General features: G+C 36.2%; 1 protein-coding gene and 1 long non-coding RNA gene across 2 annotated transcripts in view; both read left to right on the top strand.

Moving 5' to 3' along the window:
• LOC136808636 (tyrosyl-DNA phosphodiesterase 1-like) overlaps positions 1-20,744 on the top strand; it is a 222,721-nt gene that overhangs the window by 41,898 nt on the left and 160,079 nt on the right. The gene's annotated exons all lie outside the window — the stretch shown is intronic.
• Positions 7,765-9,297, top strand: LOC136808673 (uncharacterized). Its single transcript, XR_010846908.1, has 2 exons — positions 7,765-8,068; positions 8,590-9,297. It is a non-coding gene; the product is annotated as an uncharacterized lncRNA (long non-coding RNA).

Genomic DNA, 20,744 nt, shown 5'->3' with positions numbered 1-20,744 from the left:
TTTTCACAAAGTTTACAGTATTTTTAACTCCTTTGGCAATTAGCTCCGATTTATTTTTGTCTCTCTTTTGCCTCTAAAGTGAAAAAATGGGATTGATTGAGATTTAAATTTAATATTTAGAGTCTATTTCAAAAAACAGTCATTTTTCATGAAAAATAATTACCAAGGAGGAGAGTTAGTTTGAATTTTTTCTGAAAACTTGACCATTCGTCAGTTTTGGTGAAATTTATTTTGACGATTTAATGAAATTTTTAAATTTAGCAAGAATAAGTTTGGGCGAACGACCTGTTTTTAACTAAAAAGGATGAAACGGAGACTATATTAGATTTATTTTGAGAATTAAGTTTAGCAAATAGTCCATGAATTCGAATTTCATCTCTGTCAAAAGAATTCTTTTTTCATTCTATATTTAAGGTAATAAGTGAAGTTCTGATTGGGATTGGTCGAATTGGGCTCAAAAAGATACAATATTTCAAATCTTCAAACAAAAAATACTTGAAAAAAAGACACAAAGAAATGAAAAAGGACACAAATGAAATTTCCAAAGTAATCAAAAATTTACTCCAATATTTTGAAAATAAAGAACACATACTGCATCTGTAAAATATCAGATTAAATATTAAATATGTAACAAAAGAATGTAGAATATACCAATATACCATAGAATAATAAACCAGGTTGGATGTCTTGAGTATAGCAAACCTATTGAGTATTAAAAGTCTAAATAGGTTCCCAATCTTAAAATTTCAATTTTCATTCAATTGCTTCCTTCAAGTTCAGAAAACAAAGTATATCTCATGCTATTATCAAATGAATGCACTTACAGTATAAGTTTAATATGGAAAATGAAATTAGTTCTAGGAAAATCAATCTAATACAATACATTATAAAACTATCATAAGATCAAAGACACTTAGAAAGTCTTTTTCTGAACCCAGGTTGAGCAACCTCACTGGGTCTATCCTGCTTCTTTTTATTATATGCATTCAGTTTCATTACTTGTATTAGCCCTTTTACAAAATTTGACACACACACATTGATCCATTTCCGTATAATTTCACACGAAACTTTATTTGCTAATTTTCTACTGTCGAGTTTTCGTGTAGTGAGCTGCCATAATCTTGTTACCTCTGAATCATTGATAATTTTATAAAACAAAATTTGTCTAAAATCTTGACCAGTGTAACATATGATGAAGTCTACCGGGTGCACCAAAAAAAAGTATACAGGTTTGTCGAGATATTGTGAGCTTCAGGATTTAAATGTTTTGTTCATTCTTTTTTAATCGTATAGAGGATGCTCTAACTTGAATTTTGAGCTATTCTACATTAAATCTGAAAAAGTAGTTCGAAACTTATTTTTAAACAACTGACTTTTTTTTAATGTCGAAATTTCACAAAATCATGAAAAACAGTGAGCAAACTTTTCTTTTGACACTTAACTTCTTTACACATGAAAATAGCAAAAAATGCAACTGTATTCATCAAAACTTGTTAAGAGATTTGAAAATATGGTAAAACAAGCTATTCCCATGATGGGATAATGTACTTGGAAAAGCTGAAAAAAAGTTTTGGAGAGGTTTTGATGTCACGTGTGTGCTATGTGAGAAAACTTTTGAAAAAATGGATCACCATTCAGCTCGACTAGTTGCTCAAAGAACTTGGGTCTGCATTGAGTTTGCTCGTCTTGGAAATGTTTATGACTTGCAAATAAGATGGAAAAACTGTTGGCAAAATATAAATAAGAAAAAAAAAGAATAAAAAAACAATAAAATTGTGTTTTTGTCATTTTGTCTTATTTATTTATAGCGTGATTGCTGTTTTTAATGATTTTTTGAAATTTCGACATGGAAAAAAAGTCAGTTTTTTTTAAATAACTTTCGAACTACTTTTTCAAATTTAATGTATGATAGCTCAAAGTTTAAGTTAAAGCATCCTCTATACGATTAAAAAAGAATGAATAGAACAATTAAATCCTGAAGCTCACAATAACTCGACAAACCTGTATACTTTTTTTTGGTGCACCCGGTACAGTCAGAGTATATCTTACAACAATCTCCATTGCTTTTGCTTTTATAACCAGAAAAAAATGGTCATTCACATCAAACAATCCTCCTCTATTTACCTCTGCCACCCATTCATTTGTATATTCAAGAAAATTGTACATGCAGTTGTCATCCATGAGTCCACCTTCATACTCAAGATCGAAACTGGAAATCACTTCATGAATAATTTTTCTTTCTGCAGTTTTGGACTTTCAGAAGGCTTTTTTGATGCTGTAGCAGATGTACCCGGCAACATATCTTATTGATTGGATTTCGTTTTTCGTCAGCTCTGTTACTACTTTCCTTTGTGTTGGAAACAAAGACTTTGTCCTGTAGGCGATTAAATTTTTCAAGTACTTTTTGGTGAAAATAATTATACAGCCCAATTGAATCTGAATCCACTTTCAACTTCCCTTGCCAGGATTTGAATGTGTTCTTTTTCTGGATAAATTTGCTGAAGTGTTTCATTAAATTTCCATTGGAGGGGTCCTTTTCATTTAACATTTCAAAATATTCGTCACTAATTGTGTCAGAATATGACTTTAAGTCTTTTTCCATTGTCTTAAGAATTTTGGCTTGATTTTTGACTGCGTCTGGAAAAAATGGGTCCTCCAAGGCACTATCAATTGCTTCCTTGACGGACAGATAAACATTTCGAATAGCTTTGCATCAAGATGACATGATTTTTTATTTGACGTCAACTAGAGCACACGCATTTTTCACAGCTCAACATTTTTTCAAGAAAATCTCAAAAATCCTCAAAAAACAACATTTTTGACTATTTGAACGGAAATCTCATTCATATCCATCATAATGAAGAGAATTCTTCGGAGCAGTCGAACAGTCACACCTTCACCATTGCAATCACCATCATCATTGGAAGAATTGAGTGCAAGCTCACAAGATCTGGAGACTTGTACACCATCACGATGTATCACCGACAGGAAAAAAGATCGACTCAAATGCACCGAGTGCGAGAGAAGTGTTCACTATTCGTGTTCTGAACTTCCTCCATACTACATCCAGCTGATTGTTGGAAAGACGAAAGGAATAAAGTTCATTTGCGTGAACTGCGTGACTATGACCAAGAATATTGGTGCATATACTTCCCCAAACCAAAAGGTGAAATCTCTGCAGAGGGACGTGGCAAATTGTGAAAACATTATCAAGGTCAAAGCTGAGAAAGAAGCAGAGCTTCTGAAGAAGTTCAAAGCAGACAAAATTGCGGCCGATGCCAGAGAAAAAGAACTCGCTGACCTCAAAAAGAAACTGGACAACAATCCAGCACTCCACACTTTGGAATACGTTGAACAAAAGATTGAAATAAACATGGAGAAATTCAAGCACAGCATGCAAGAACTTATCAAAACAGAAATGAAGACATTGTCGGAAAAGTCTTACGCTGACGCTACAAAGACCTCTGAGGTATCTGCCAAGCAAACAACTATCAGAGAAGCTATTAGGGATGCATGGCGTGTAGAAGAAGCAGAAGAAAATGACAAAATCAAAAGATCTCGCAACGTCGTCATCCATGGCTTAGCAGAACAAGAACAAGAAGATGACAGTTCATGGGCCGAAGGTCTTGTTAAAGACACTCACACACTCGCTACTATCAAACGTGTCAGTCGCCTCGGAAAACCATCCCAGGAAAAGAAGCGCCCTTTATTAATCTGTCTATCTAGCGAAAAGGAAAAATTTTCACTTCTCGGAAACCTTCCTTCTCTCAAGGGCATCCAAAAATACAAGACAACGAGTATAACTGAAGATCTAACACCAGATGAAAGAAAGAACGTAAGGGAACTATCGTTCAAAGCTAAAACTAGAAATGAGAATGATAACTCTGATATCTATAAATGGAGAGTTCGAGGGGACTCAAAAAACGGATTCGACATCATCAAGGTCAAAATCAGATCCCAAACAAAGAAGACAGACACGAAGAATGTAGTATTCGCCAAGAATCTTGCTCAAACGAAAACAATCGGAGAACAATAATTCAAGAAAACCATAACGTAAATCAAGTAGATGATGTTGAAATAAAGATCAACGAAATCAGGATCTTTTATTGCAACGCCGACACGCTAACACCTGAGAAGAAGCGACAACTGGTGCTTGATGTAGAGAAACATCATCCCCACATCATTGCGATATGTGAGGTGAAACCAAAGCACGGTGGACTGCGAGAGCTACACGAACACGAGCTTAAACATTATAAATGTGTCAGTCATACGAACATGACCACTGGCATCGGTCGCGGGATAATTATTCTTGCTCATTCATCGATCAAACATTTGGTCACCGATGTCAACCAATCAATGAACCAAGTCAATTTCAATGAAGTATCCACAATCGAAATTCGTCTATCCGGAAACGATCTCCTGGTCTTCTCCTGTATCTATCGCTCCCCTACGAACAATGACACGTCAGCTGAAAATAACAACAAGTTGAATCATCTAATCAAAGATATCGCATCAAACAACAAATACTCTCATAAATGCTTTGTCGGGGACTTTAACTTCCCAACAATCAATTGGAAAAATTGGACGACGCCACATCTCGAGGAAAGTAAAGAAGAAAAATTTCTTGATGCCCTTCGCGACTCCTTTCTCCACCAAAGTGTAGAAGAACCAACCAGGTGCCGTGGGACTGACGACCCATCTTTAGTCGATCTCATTCTAACAGGTGAAGCTAACCAAGCTCTATGTCTAGAGTATCTCAGTCCTTTGTGTTTAAGCGATCATAGTTGCTTGACCTTCACTATCAAATGTGATGCTGTATTGAAACCTAAATCAGAAAGATACAAGTACGAGGACGCAGACTTTGAAGCAATGAAACAAGATCTCAACTCTGATGATTGGTACAAGCAATTCCCGGAGATGGCTGATTCTAAGTCAACCGAGGAGCTTTGGCAGCTTTTCCGAAAGAAGATTTTGGATATACGAAACCGTTTTGTACCCATAAAGATCATCGGTGGTCAAAACTGGAAGAAGAAAGGTAAAATACCTATTGGAGTTCAACTTCGGAAAGAAATAGCAGAGAAGAGACGCCTCCATCGGAAATGGATGAAATCATCGCCCGAAGAAAAAGAATACAATCGAGCAAAATACACCCCTGTAAGAAACAGAGTGAGAAAATTGATGAGACAAGCTCACAGGAACTACGAAAAAAGAATTTGTGATAACGCAAAGACCAAACCGAAGATCTTCTGGTCACATGTGCGTAACAAGATGAAATCTTCTAGTACAGTTTCATCACTACTTGAATCACCAAATGTCAAAACCTCGTTAAAGCATGAAGATCACGAAAAAGCTAATATACTTCAACGACAGTTCTGCAGTGTATTCACAAAAGAAGCAGTAGGTGAGCTTCCTGCATTTGAAAAGAGAACTGATTCATCCATCAGAGATATTCATATCTCTGAGGAGATGGTACAGAATCAATTGAAAGAGCTCAACCATAATAAGTCATTCGGTCCAGACGAAATACACCCTAGGATACTAGCGGAATTATCTGACTATCTGTCTCTACCCTTGGCTGTAATCATGAACAAATCTTTAGTTGAAGGCTCATTACCACAAGATTGGAAGGTGGCACATGTCACACCTATTTACAAAAACAAGGGACCTCAGAATTTGGCAGTCAATTATCGACCTGTTAGTTTGACATCAGTAGTGTGCAAATTAATGGAATCAATACTGAGGAAACACATCATGAAGCACCTTTCTGATCATAATCTTTTATCGAACAAACAATATGGCTTCATTAACAACCGTTCAACCGTGACACAGCTTTTGTACTATCTGGATAAATGTTATGAGAGCATCTCTAAAGGAAACGTTGTTGATAGTGTCTACTTCGATTTTGCGAAGGCTTTCGACACTGTACCCCACCGTCGACTATGCAAGAAACTATCAGCATATGGCATCAACGGTTCAATCTTAAAATGGATAACGTCATTTCTAACAGGTCGAACTCAATCAGTAAAAGTGAACCAGTCCTTCTCGACTACAGACCCTGTAGTGAGTGGTATTCCACAGGGTAGTGTACTGGGACCAATGCTGTTCGTGCTATACATCAATGATCTTCCTGAAAAGGTCATCTCATTGATCCTACTGTTTGCTGATGATACCAAAATCTTCAAAGAAGTCAACTGCATCGAAGACTCTGTTTCCCTTCAGAATGATATAGACACACTTGTAGAATGGTCGAAAGACTGGCTATTACTATTCCATCCTGAAAAGTGTCACGTTCTGACGCTAGGAAAGTTTGGAAACATCAAACATGCTCATCCATATTCCCTAGATGGACGCCAATTGGAACACGTCTTTGAAGAAAAAGATCTTGGAATCCTCATTGACTCAGAACTTACATTTGAAGAACACATTGCAAAGCAAGTCAAAAAAGCAAACGCGATACTTGGCATAATCAATCGAGGATTTGTAAATATGAGTACAAGTACATTTAAAACATTGTATTGTGCGTTTGTTCGCCCGCATCTGGAGTACGCTCAGTCAGTATGGTCTCCGTTTCCACGTAAACACGTAAATCTGATTGAAGGAGTACAAAGACGGGCAACAAAACTTGTTCAAAAATGTCGTGATATGTCTTATGAAGAACGATTGCGTGAATTAGATCTTCCTACGCTCGAGTTTAGAAGACACTTTTGTGACATGGTCCAACTTTACAAGCACATCAACTATTACGAAAAAGATACCATCCCAAACAAGATAGCCCGTCGAACGCGACCAAACAGAAGGCACAACTTTGAGATGATTCCAAACTTTGGAAGCGATGGACTCCGTGGTGTACAAACGAATTCCTTCTTTTATCGAACTATACCAACCTGGAATAAATTGCCAAAAGATGTCGCTGAGGCAAAGACAGTCAAAGTCTTCAAAGAAAGACTCAACACTGCATGGAGTAAACACCCGAAAAGATTCAACACAAGACAATTGTAAAATACGTATAATCACGATCAGTTCCAGAGGCCCTCGTGCGCCTAGAACTTTGTTACATTATAATAATAAAAGATCATGACCTGAAAATTGATAAAAAAGTTTATCAGGAATGTGAACAGTGATTAAACTTACTCCTGACTTTTTAAAAAAGTTTATCAGGAATGTGAACAGTGATTAAACTTACTCCTGACTTTTTAAAAAAGTAACCCTAATCGACACTATGTATTCGATTGGAAACGTTTAATTCTCCTTATAACTAGCAGAATGTTTGTAACTTTTCCTGTTCTCATTAAGGCAAACAAGGGTAGGATGTACTATTTACAGCTGGAAAATGGAAAAGTATGGAGAAGCAAAGAAGCTCTTGTTAGATCTTAAGCAGCTTAACTTTTGATAAAAAAGGACAGCATGTAAAGACACTTTATTATGTGATGCTATTTCACCCTTCTCTTGTTTAGCTTTCTTCTTGGTTTTGCATATGGCTTCGTGTTTTTTGAAGTGGTATTCAATTGCATATTTCTTTTTACAATTTTGACATGAAAACTTCTTTGGTAGTGGTTCTCGTTTTTTCCTGGGGTTTTTGCCGCCCGTAGCGAGCTTGCGAAGCGTTGGAAGGCCTACATAGCTTCACGCAATGATATGGGACAGGAATCTCGATTTTTGTTTGTTTTGTAATCGGTATTCCGGTTAATTAGTGTTCCGTAATTATCCGGCAACGTTTATAGCTTACCAAACTAGCAAGTAGACATTTTCGATGAGTTAGGCCATCTTGATGTTCAAAAGATGTACTGAAAGCTCTCGAGCAATCCAGCAGTCGAATTGCGTTCACTTTTTTCAAAAAATTGAGATATAAATCAGTGAATTTGCTGACAGTCAGATCATACAATCTGTCTCCTGTCTTAGACATTCAGATTGATTCATTTTTCGACCCAATGATTGAATATGGACAAAACTGATTATTGTTGGTGGTTGAATTGGCAACGAAATTCCACTGTGACTGTAACTAAATTTATTCAACATACTCTACTCCCAACAAGAATGCTTAAAGATCCTGTGTTATGGTACTTCGACAGTAAGTACAAATTTTCTTTGTGTACTTTTAAAGACTTGGTTTTATTAATCTTTTATGTTTAACCTGTGTTCTTGTTGATACTTAGGCGGTCATCGAAAAAATGCTCTGTTCGCGTGGCAACTGGTGTTAAAAATGCATGCAGGCGGACGGGCGGTCAAAAAAATTCCCAGGTTTTTTTTAAATCACGTCAGTAATTCAGGGGAGGGTGTTGTCGCGAGCAAAACAATTTTTCGATGGCCGTCGGAGCAATTGAGAAAAAAAGCTATACTTTGAAAGAACAAATTGGTTTTCCCGGATTTTTTTCCGCATCTCCGCACCTTTTTCCGAAAATCAGCAGAAAATATGATGCCGGCAGGTGATGCGAATAGAACAATTTTTCGACGACCGCCTTACCAGAACCAGGCACTATTTGGGAAATTATTATCAAAGATTGAAAGAAACTTTTGTGAACTAGTTTTGAGGAAATTTCAGTACACTCACCATATATCATCTAATTTCATGTTTCTTATTTTCCCTTTAAGCTTTTTATGAATGAGGATTCGTTTAACTTGACAACGCAATATTAACTTGTTACTGCTACTATTACCACGTTACGTCATGATTTTCCATCCTTCTACACGATATTGCTGTTAAACTGCAAGATAACTGGCATATCTTTTTAATGCAAACAATTTTGTCCATGAGATCCCTTATCATGCCGTTGGAAAAAGTCCTGAATGTACGCTATTTCCTGTTAATACCTGCTTCCTGCTCATCAATATTGCCTTGTTACTGATACTATTAACATGTTACGTCCTATCATCTTCCATCCTTTACACGACGCTGTTACAGCTTCTAGATTAATGGTAAATCCATTTAATGTAAACAATTTTGGATCACGATATCCTTTGTTAAACCGTTGGAAAAACTCCTAAGTACGTTGTTACCTGTCAATTCTTGGTTCCTGCTCGTTATGTTTCTGGCTCATAGCATTTCTAATGCTGTTTGGTTCTACTATGTTTCATTTATATTTCAAATTGGTTGAAATAAATATAGTTGCATGTCCTTTGACTGGTTTAGTATCTATGTACTGTCTGTAATTGATTCTACCTGGACACTTTTCCTAATGAATGTTTTAAGATTCGTATTTTATTCTTTGTAAAAAGTGATTCAAATTTTTAGAAAAAATATATGTTTCATTTATGTTAGCTTATTCATTGATATCTGAAAGAAAATGCTGTTGAGAAGAATCATTCTAACTATTCCAAATCATTTCCAAACTTTTGTTATAATTATAAAGCATTAAAATACTAGCGGGTGGCAGTTAGTGAAAGCTATGGCTAGTACTTATCTGGTGGAGCTTCTTCGACCACTTTTATCTTCTCTACTTCCTTTTCGTTCACAAATACCACTTCTACAACTTTAGGCACTGGAGCTTCCTGAAAATTTTCCCAATCCTCTTCAATTTCTCCTTTCTCGATAATAACTTCATCGTCGTTACTCCAGTTTTCTTCTTCTGGTGAAATATCTTCATCAAAATCTATATCTTCTAAGAAACGATCACAAATATTTTGGTCTTCGTCCATCTTTTTCCACTGAACAGTCTGATTATGGTAATTCTTTTGCTGGCGCGCTTTGTTTACAAAATGAAATCGGGGAAAGGGAAATACGGGAAACTATCGGAAAACCGGGAGAAAATCGGAAAAACAAGAGAAAATAAAGCGTTCTGATTGGCTAAAAATAGACGCTCCACGTCAGAGTGCGAACAATAGCTTGAAACCAAACAATGGCTTGCGGACACAATTCGAACCGAAGAGATCAAAGGGATACCGACAACATGTTTGTCCACCTATGGTCTTATATATTCTTGACTTTACCGTAGCTGATGCTATGTATGTAAATATGTCAAGTTACTTTGCTTTATTTTTTCTCGTGTTTTTAGCTTGAACGAATATAACGAACAAACAAAATTGTTACAAGAACTTTGTCATATCCCTAAACAGTACCAAATAGTGTCAAGGCCAGTGTGGGTAGGTTTGTAATATGTGCTAATGGCAAATTTCCCTCCTAGCTTCATCATTTTAGCATCTAGAAAGGGAAAACTCTCATCAGTCGGTGACTTCCTCTTTTGTGAACATTGTGCTTCCCGTTCAAATGAGCATATGTGCGTTCCTTTGTGAAATTTAATGACTTGTAATTACCTGTAGTAAATTTTTAATTTTATGATTTTTTTGAATTTTGTAAATTGAAATTCATTTTAATTTTTTTTTTTTTACTAACTTGTGATCATGGTGCAAAGAAGACACCGAAACATAAAAAATAAGCCAATATAGCCAATATGGCCAATCCATTTTATCAAGAATTCCTTGTTTCCTGCTTTTGAGAAGCGAAAGCTCTCCAAATTTTAATAAAGCTTTCGTTCCAGTGGTGTATTTAGGAATTTTGCCAAGTAGTAGGTCAAAAAATTTGAAGCCGAGTGGTTGCAGCAATTCTGGTTCTTGGAAAGTCTAGTTTCCTTGCATTTCGCGTTTATCATTTTTCATTTTATCGCTATCTGAGTTATTCTATGCAATATTCCACTTTTGTTGTTTCGGACTCGTACTTTGCAAATTATGAGAAATTTTTTGCTACAGATGTTCCTGTCTCATGTTTTGACTAGCTTTTTACGCTAATTAACCGCTTATGGTAAAAAAAAGATACTGATGTGGAGCAATGTCCGTTTCCCCAAAATAAGAAATATAGATGAGTTATAGTTGAATTTATAGGCCTTATATATCCCTGAAATTATTTTTTAGGTTTTGAATTGAATAGGAAGGAATTAAATGGTGTCAAATCATTTCAGATATTCATTTTTGCTCACAACAACAACCAAAAAGCCAGGCCAGTCTCACAAGAAAATCTACAAAATAAGTAGATGTATAAATTTTCTTAATTCTACGGACGTCTGTAGAATTACGGCACTCGTTAATATCGACATATAATGTAGAATGTAGAATTCAACTGATTTTGTAGATATTCTAGAACGATTTCACTTTGTGCGCGCTCGAGACTCGAGCTCCAAACCCCTGACCCAAGAACTTTTGTAGTGACGAGTAAACAGTCTAACTGACGAGTAAGGCTAACTGTCTAGATCGCTATTTATCCGGTATTGCGCCATCCACAACCCCGACCGTAGACTAGCAAACTAGTCTGTAAATTAATCATGTCAGAGGGCGGGAACATAAAGGCGGCGGGCGTTTGCTAGAATAGGAGCTGCGTAGGAGAGCGAGCAAAAGTTGGTGAGAGGCTGCTGATATACAGACTAGAACATTCTGCCACGGCTTCATTTTGGAGGTTGTGAGAACGGAGGAGTGCTTTCCTAAATTTTGGAGGGAGAAAAGCCAACAGACCACTTTGTTTCAATTTTGGGTGGTGGAGGAGCCACCTTTCAAGTTTTGAAACTTTTACATCTTTAGTTGTTTTTGTTATTCATACATTCTTAGAAAGGTAAGTATTTGCAATTTAGCTTCAGTTTTCTACAATCATCAAAAGTGTACAAGGATTATTCAGTTTTCCTTATGCAGGTTGGTGGTATATGTTACGTGCTTTTGGGGCTTTTTGCTAGCCTCTTTCATTCAAGGTAAGAAATATTTTTTCTAACAGTCTAATTTCGAAAGCATCCACCGAAGGAGGACTTCAAAATATCTGTTCTGAAGGCACGTTCCAGCTGGATATGGCGGTCTGTTCTTACCGAACTAAAGAAAAAAGTCTGCTAGAAAAAAGTGGTCTGTTCTACTGAAGATTGGGACCAGCTGGAAAAATATGGTCTGTTCTACTGAAGATTGGGACCAGCTGGAAAAATATAATCTGTTCTACTGAAGATTGGTACCAGCTGGAAAAATATGATCTGTTCTTATGAAAAAATAGTCTGATATCTTATATTTATAAATAACGTGTCTAAGAATTTCCTATCTGTTCTGAGGGAATTTAAAAAAAGTCCTGAATGTGGTTGCCTGGAGTGGCAGCTGAAAATTCTCCATCTGTTCTACAAAACACCTGGAAATTGTGGATCTGTTCGAACTGTTAGCTGGAAATTAAGTTTCTGTTCTTAAAAGTCCTTCAATGTCAAGCTGGAATTTAGCGATCTGTTCTTATAAGATTTTGTCAGCCCTGGTAGATAAGAACAGTTAACTCGCATAAAATCAATCGCCTGGTAATTTCGAAAGTTTTTTTGGGTGCATGACACTAGTCCGACACTTTCTAGTCCGACAGTAAAATAGTCCGAATCTATATAATAAATTTACAATTTTGAAGTCTTTTTTTCCGACGTAACTTTTGTCCGAAAACGAAAGATTTTAGTGTCGAATGTTGAATAAGGGTTTTTCACTGAGATAATATTAATAAAAGTTCATTTTGGTGGCATTTTGACATGAATTAGAAATAAAGGACCAATCAAATTTGCGTAAAGATAATTTATAGCAAAAAGAATCCACCGCCTTTAAGGGTCCCTTTTTTTGCATGTTCAGAATTATGCTATAAGGGTTGTAAATCACAAACTTTAATTCCAGCCCCCCCCCCAAAAAAAAAAAAGGAGTGTCGTAAAAACAGCTAAATCCAATTTCTTGACTCTTGGAAGCCTAATCCTAATAAGCTTCCTAAAATTTAAGAAAAGCTGTGTATTGGGGTCCAACCTCGGAGTGTGAACTTTGGATTTTCATAAGTATGTGGTTGCTTATAAAAGATGTGCCTCTTTTTCGGCGATTCATAATTCGTTTTATGTTTTTTTTGACTCGTTGTCGGACAAAATTCGTGTCGGAATACTGACGCATTCGTCAAATCCAACGCCGGGCATTTTTACTGTCGGACTAGAAAGTGTCGGACTACTGACGACCTCCCGTTTTTTTACCTCCTAGCTGGAAAAATATAACTGTTCTGAAGTAAAAATTTCTCGCCTGGAAAACGAGGAACTGTTCTTAATTTCGTGGAAATCCTTCCAGCTGGCAAATCAGAACAAATATTTGCAAATTTTAGGTCGGTATGGCTGCTTCTGTAATTTGGTTCCACCTAAATACTTTTTGCTTTTTATTTTAGTACTTACAGACTACTTGTTAAGGAACTTGATTACTCTAGTCTCATTGTGGCTAAGTGAACCCCTCCAACACTATTTTCTATGAATACAACAGTAACACTAACCAGGCAGGAACTCTGCTCAAAAGTACCCAACAAAATAACCTTTTTGAAAAAATTTTGACACTATTTTAAGAATAATAAAATATCATAATAATCAATAATTCTGACACTTTTAATATCTCACGATAACCTAACACAGGTTTTCAAGCCGAACCAAAATTTTTTTTGGTACGGTTTGATAACTATTTTTAGGTTATCGTGAGAATAAACAGCGTTTCCTGGTTAGTTTAAAGAAACTCCAAAGATTATCCCTCTCATCACTCTCAATGTCATTACTGCCAGGCTGCTGTCTGACAGTCCGACCCTCTTCAACAGACTCACTGCTACAAAAAACAACCTGTCCTGACTGTCAGCATGTAACGTACCAGCCAAGCACAGGAAAATTACACGTACACATGGAAAATTAAATGGAAAACTTATAGAAAAGTACTTACTTTTAATAGTTAAGATGTCATATGTTGAATAACTAAAACTCCAACCTCAAAACAATGACACATTGGTGCATAATTATTATTATAAGTGTATTATTATAATTAAGTATTTCAGTCTGTCGAATGAAAAATGTAACATCTGTCATGTACAAATTTAATTTGTTAAAAATTGAAATTTGCAGAATTTAGTGCTGTGATAAGAGCTCTGATAGAAAATCCAGAGTTTATATGGTGACAGACAGTTTATATGAGAAGAGAATTATTGTAAATTTTGACCTTTTTCTATAGACTGTGGCTATGTGCTGAAGAATTTTCTTGTCACACCAAAAATGCTGAAAAATTAACCTTACACTTTAAGATTTATGGCCAAATTTTTTTGGGAGTTTTCTTGCCACACTAATTTTACAATTTAATATAATTATTTAAATTAAAGTTACCTATTTGAGAAAATTTTCTTGTCAAACTGAGAATTCTGAAATTTCACCGTAATATAAATTCTGACAAATTTTCATCTATACGTACAACTGTAATTTTGGGGAAATCCCACTTGTTCGACAGTATACTTGTCCGACGGTACATTTGTTAGACCGGTTGTTTGACAGTTATTTGTTCGACACCCATTTGCTCGCTGCATGGTTGTCCGACACTACGGACTGTAAAAAACTGATGGAAAACAGGGAATTTCCCCACAATCTGCATTAATTTATGCAAAATTAAACACCTTTTTGACCACAAATAGGCCCATAACTTTTGATCTAGAGAAGTTGGGACTTTGGTGTAATACACTTTTTTGCTCAGTTTGAAGAGCTCTATCATGTGATATAGGTCTTTTTTTAATTTGAAGACCCCACAAAAATCATGAATTTCCAGGCCTTGCAATTTTGCCTGGAAACGCAAAAAATCGCCAATTACTCGTTACTTGCACGATAATATCGTGGAAACTTTTTGATTTTGGAATCTACATATGCTAATTCGAGAGTTTCCATCGAAAAAAGTGGAATCTAAGAGGTGTATCACGAAAATCATTTTCTAGCCACTTTTTTCGACCTCAGCCGCGCGACTACTCCTCAAAAATCAAAACAACACGATCTGCGACTTTGACGGAAGTTTTCATTTCTCATTTCACGAATTTCTCAAAGTTCATTCATTTCTACAACGCCGAAATCTGGCGTTGTAAGATTGGGGCTTCAGCTTAGCCGTTTTTTCCTTCTTGGGGTTTCGCTCCAGTCGGGCTTTCAGCCCTCGCCGCCGACAAAATTTCTTCCTACGCTTACCTAACTCCTACGCTCACTTTTCCCGCGTGATACCGTTCCAGCCCGACTGGCGTGCCAGTCTACCCCGACCGTTAAGTGAGTCCACCCCAGTGTATTCTTTGCCCTTACTTGTCAGCGCTAAATTACTTATTGTGGTGTATACAATATAGACTCTGTTGTGTAGCAATCTACTAATTTGCCGTAATTCTACAGATGTCTGTAGAAATATAAATCTACATATTTTGTAGAATAATAATTCTACCCGTAAATCTACAGACATCTGTAGAAATTTTAAATTTACACCATCTACGTATTCTGTAGAATTATGTGTGATAATGTGTTGAAAAAGCAGGTAAAAACAAAGTTTTAAAAGACTTTGAAAAATGCTTCATTTTTGCTAAAAAATAACCATTATTAGTTCAACTTAAAGCAGTGACAACTGGTGCTGATGTTTAATACCCTGACGATCAATTCTTAGCAATCGATTCACAAGAATTAAAGCTATAAGATCAGTTATGACGTGAAAATCACTTTGACTTTCACAAAATTTCAGATCAAACTCAAAAGTTAACTGGGTCGCTTCAGCCAATTTCAGCTCTATAAAATGAGCTTCTCTCAATAAAAACTGTGAAAGAGATGGGCTAGGAAATGTGAATTCAGTATTGTTTTTATATAAACTCGACAGAGAAGCTGTACGTAGCCTCATAGCTATTACCCCGATTTTTTCAGAAATTTTGCTAGGTCGTTTCAGCCATTTCTAGCTATGGCTCTCGGCTTCATATTATCTCTAAATGAAAGGCGGCCAGAAATATAAGCAGTCATTGAAGGTCATTACACGTGAATTTGTAGAGAAGTTGAGCTCGGTAATAATATGATCCCGATTTGCTAGGGCGGAAGAGGTCAAAAAGGGTGTTTCTAAGTCACTCAGGCGGGGCGATATGGGTCAGGCGGTATTAGATAGGTTTTCTGAAACAACCCTTTAATCTAACCGGGAAATTTGACTCTACTACCAATTCAATCCAAAACATAGGTCAAACATCGCGCGCGTAGGCGGGGCAAAAATTCTAGATCGGCGGTTGGCTTAACCTGGACTTGTTTAATTTATTGCGCGCACAGACCCCGACAAAGACAAAATCTTTTTGATCAGTTGCTTTTTAAAGGTCCATTCTGCTGCGCGCTGGACCAATAAGAAAGCCTGTTTCACAATTCTTCATATTTTTCAATTTCCCGGAACTATGTCACTTGACCTACTTGACCTACCCTTAATACGCCTCTGCGTTCTGCTTGGCCATATGTAGAACCTCACGCTTTGTCACACTCAAAGTGGTCCAGCTTGGGAATGAGGTTGTCGTCGTTCAGATCTTCGTATAAATTGTCCAGCTTTGCGATTGGACTAGAACGTTTGTGTGATGAATTAGTTTTTATGGCATCGGATGGTGCTAGAATTTTTTCAGGATTTATCGGTATAAATTCTTCTGAGAAGTGTTCTAATGAAGATTCCACGATAGGGCTTACCATTTTTAAGAACAGAGGTTGGTGTAAGAGACCTTTTTTTCTATAGAGGATCAAGTTGACGGCATTCCAATCTTAATTATTTTCAAAGAAGTTTTTAAAATATAAGTACTGAAGGGGGGTCACACTGAAAAATTAAAGCATGCTTTATTTCCTTGTCATAGAAACAAGTGATTAAAGTATAAAATTTTATGTGACCGCTTAATGCTTTGTTTATTTCTATTGAATTTCTTCACCTCTTGCTTTGAAAATTATAGCGCAGTTCCGACCCCACTTTAATTTTACTGTAGCTGATGCTATGTATGTAAATATGTCAAGTTACTTTGCATAATTTTTCCTCATGTTTTTACCTACTTGAACGAATATAACGAACAAACAAAATTGTTACAAGAAAGAAAGAAACTAGGAGAACAAAACAAACAAGGAGATGTGAAAGTCAGTAAGATAATGATACCATAATTTTCGAAATATTTTTTGAGAAGCTTTTCCAGCTTTTCCTTGAATTTTATTAAATTGTCAAGCTGCATGAATTCTTCAAGTATTTTGTTAATGGAATATAATTTGTTTTCAATCAATCAATCAATAATTAAATCAATCAATCATTCCTGATTATTTTTAATGCTTTATAGTGAAAGCTATGACTAGTTAATATATCAATATCTTTATTCCGCCCTATCACGTATTTTTTATGAAAATGAAGTCTCTATTTTCATATCTCTAAAACAGCTCTCTTGGAGCATTTAACGTTTTTAAAATATATAAATCTATATCTACTTGCGCCGTCAGCATCCTATTGAGCATGAAAAAACATTTTGTTGTAAACTGATGTACACACCATAGCGTATTTTGTATAATATAAAATTTTCCATTGCGTATAATGTTTTCAGAAACATTTTATGAATTATATGTTACAAGTGTGTTACAATTTTCCGGTCTGTAGTTTGTATAACCTGTGTCCTGTCTCCTGCGTCCTGTCTCCTGCGTTTCGAACCAACCGGTAGTGCATGTTCTGTAGAGTGTTTACGTTGAAAGCCGAATTGTTTTTGGTATGAGAGTTCGTTAGTTGTTAGATATTCGTAAAGTCTGTTGTACATAATTCTCTCAAGTAATTTTGAAAAACAAGGTAGGACTGAAATTGGTCTGTAGTTTCCCGGTTCGTCTTTTTCGCCACTTTTAAAAATAGGTGTTACTTTTGCTATTTTCATGTCGTTTGGGAGAGAGATCAAAGATGTGGTAAAGACAAGGTTTTATTATCTCGTATGCATTCTGCACTACGTTAATATCAACCTCATCAATGACTTTTGTTGGATTGTAATGATTTGAAAGCTTGGTCAAGTTCTTCAATTGTCAAAGGTTCAGAAGACATATTTTTATCATAGTCTTCAATGTAAGATAACACGTCCTTATTAGAATTAGGTATTTTTGACGCCAGGTTTTTACCTATCGAGGAGAAGAAATCGTTGAAAGTTTCAGCTATGGCGGGTTTTTGACTGAGAATTCGATTTTTGTATTTTGATTCTTGAGGAAATTATATAGCTGATTTTGACCTTCCGATTATGTCTTTGATGATATTCCAGATTTGTTTTGAATTCCCTTGGAATTTAATAATGCGTTTTGAACAATGATCTTTCTTTCTTTCTTTTTGTAAGTTTTATATGCTATTTCATTATCATAAGTTTTTTTGCTTAAATATCTATCATAAGGTTTTTGTTTTCGCTTGGAAGATTTTATTAAGCCTTCGGTGTTTTTGGTTTGATCGTGATCTCTGTTTTTGGAAAAGTTCTGTCATAGCATCTTGTGAATATTTCTTTGAAAACATGATAAGAATGTTCCGCATGATTGATTTCTGTTACAAGCTCCCGGCTCATAGTTTTTAGTGAATCGCAAAATTATTTGATTGCCTTTTTGTCAATGAAACGTTTGGAAAAAGTCTTTTCACTTTTGCAATTTTCTAGATTTTTTTGACAGATGAGAAAGTTTGGGAAGTGGTCAGATAAATCACGCTTGATTACACCTGTAAAGTTATTAGTCACGTAATTTGTAATTATTTTGTCAATTAATGTTGTTGTATTGGTCGTAGTTCTTGTTGGTTTATTAATTGTCGGTAAAAGGTTGTGCTGAAGAAGAGTATTTACAAAGCTTTTAACATGTTTGCTAGTGTCACAATGAAGAAGATGGAGAAGAAGGTCTTCTTTCCTTGGCAGTAAGCTCCCCACCCTTCCTTTGAAGCATCTGATTTTATCAGTAACTGGGGTGGTTTCCAAAGAAGAGACCTTCCATTGTTCAAACGTATGTTGTTTATCCACCATTCTATTTCTGCTCTCTGGGGGAGAGTACAATCTTTTTCTCGTATGATAGATAAAAGTTCAACTCTTGAATTACCTGTTTTTGTAGAAACCTGTACTGAAGAGGAGCTGGCAGGATTGCCATTGTTGTGGATGATAATGTCCCTATCAGCTGAGAAACTTTTTTCTTGTCCAGCATTTTCAAGCATTTCACAATAATTTTCTGAACTTTTCCTCTGAAAGAGACATTTCCATCTTCACTGAATCTATAATGATCCCTAAAAATTCTATCTTTTTCGTAGGAGTCAATTCTGAATTTTTCGCATTGATTACGAAACCCAGATGTTGAAATAGAAAAATCAATGTATCCCTGGCTATCTCCAATTCCTCCTTGGATTAAGCCATCAAAAGAATGTTGTCCAGATAAATTATCAATCTTATCTGTAATTTTCTTAGGAGTGTTATTGGAAGTTTCAATAATTTTGTGAAAACTAGTGGAGCAGGAGACAGGCCAAAACACAGGCTGAGGAATCGATAAAGTGAACCTTCCCATTCGAAACGTAAGAATTTCTGTGAATTCTGATGGATGGGTATGGAGAAGTAGGCATCCTTCAAATCCACTTTGCACATCCAATTGTTGGGTGAAAGTAGTTCTTTTACAAGGAACAACCTCTCCATCTTGAAATGAGGGCAGTGAATGAAACTGTTCAAATGTTTTAAATTTATCACAGGTCTGTTCCATAGTGGGCAACACCCCTCCAACCCCCACCTGAAAAAGGTCACCCCCACCTACATAGGGTTACCCCCACCTGAAATCTCATATCAGCCCAACCCCCACCTTTTTCAGCAACCCCCACCTAAATTTGTAAAATCTTCGAACCCCCACCTGAAAATTCAGTTAACCTTTTTTCCTTTAGGAAACATAATGTCATAGGTAATGGATATAAAGAGATGTGCTTTGTTTGAACACTCACTCATTAAAATTAGTTTTAGTTTTCTTTTAGGTTTCTTTTAGGTATCTAGTATAGTATGTGGAAAGTTGAAAAAGACAAAAAAGTACAAAATCAAACGAAGTTAAATACAGAAAACTTGACAACCCCCACCTGAAAAATGTTACCCCCACCTACATAGGGTTACCCCCACCTGAAATTTCTCATCAACCCAACCCCCACCTATTTTTAAAAATCTGAAAATCCTCAACCCCCCCCCAGAATCCAGGGGGGGGGGTGCCCACTATGTGTTCCCCCCATCTTTTTTGGAAACTGTGAAAATGTTGCTGAGAAACTGGTCTTTGCAAGGTTTCACTTTTGTTATTGCACCTTTCAACTGCATTTGTTCTATTTCCTGCTCCACTAGTTTATTTTCTTCTTTGGATAAGTTGCCTGCTCTGGGCAAAAAAGTTTGATGGGGAGTGTCTATAAATGGGATTTTGTAACCTTGAATCTCTAGAACTGAGGGGTCCTTTGTCAATTTTTCCCAGTTTTTGATGAAAAAATTGGTACTAAATTTGTTTGTAATGAAGAAGAAGTTGGACTTACCAATTCTGTTGTTTCCACTTTGTGATTGGTTGGTTTGGAAAAACCCCACGAAAGGACTGGTTGAGCCCAACTCTGTTCTGTTTATTAACGGACGATTTCGTTTTGCCATCCATTACATTGAAAAATTCTTTAGATTTCTTCTTGAGTTTAACGACTTCCACCCTCTTTTCATCGAATTTCTCTCCGAGAAGGCGATTAGACGACGTATCCTCTTGAAGGATATATTTGCTCTCCTTCATCATTTCCTTCACTTCGTTTTGTCCCCTTTGAGGATTGACAACAATGCATTCCTTATTCTGTAATAAGATATGCTGTTAAAGGCTTGTCCAAGCATGGTGACTGTCATGTCTATCAGTCTTGCACATTCTTTTGCTGAGCGAAGCATGTCGTCCATGTCTGATGTAAAGTCCTCCTCCGACATGTTTGAGGTCTGCTCAATTGCCTGATCCTTCTGGATCTCAAAGAATTCCCATACTTTGGACAGGGGTCAAAAAACATTCAAGACTTTG

Source organism: Clytia hemisphaerica, unplaced genomic scaffold (genome assembly GCF_902728285.1).
Source record: "Clytia hemisphaerica strain Z4C2 unplaced genomic scaffold, Clytia hemisphaerica genome assembly, whole genome shotgun sequence".
Classification (NCBI taxonomy): Eukaryota; Metazoa; Cnidaria; class Hydrozoa; order Leptothecata; family Clytiidae; genus Clytia; species Clytia hemisphaerica.
This window is presented reverse-complemented; position numbering and strand designations above follow the sequence as displayed.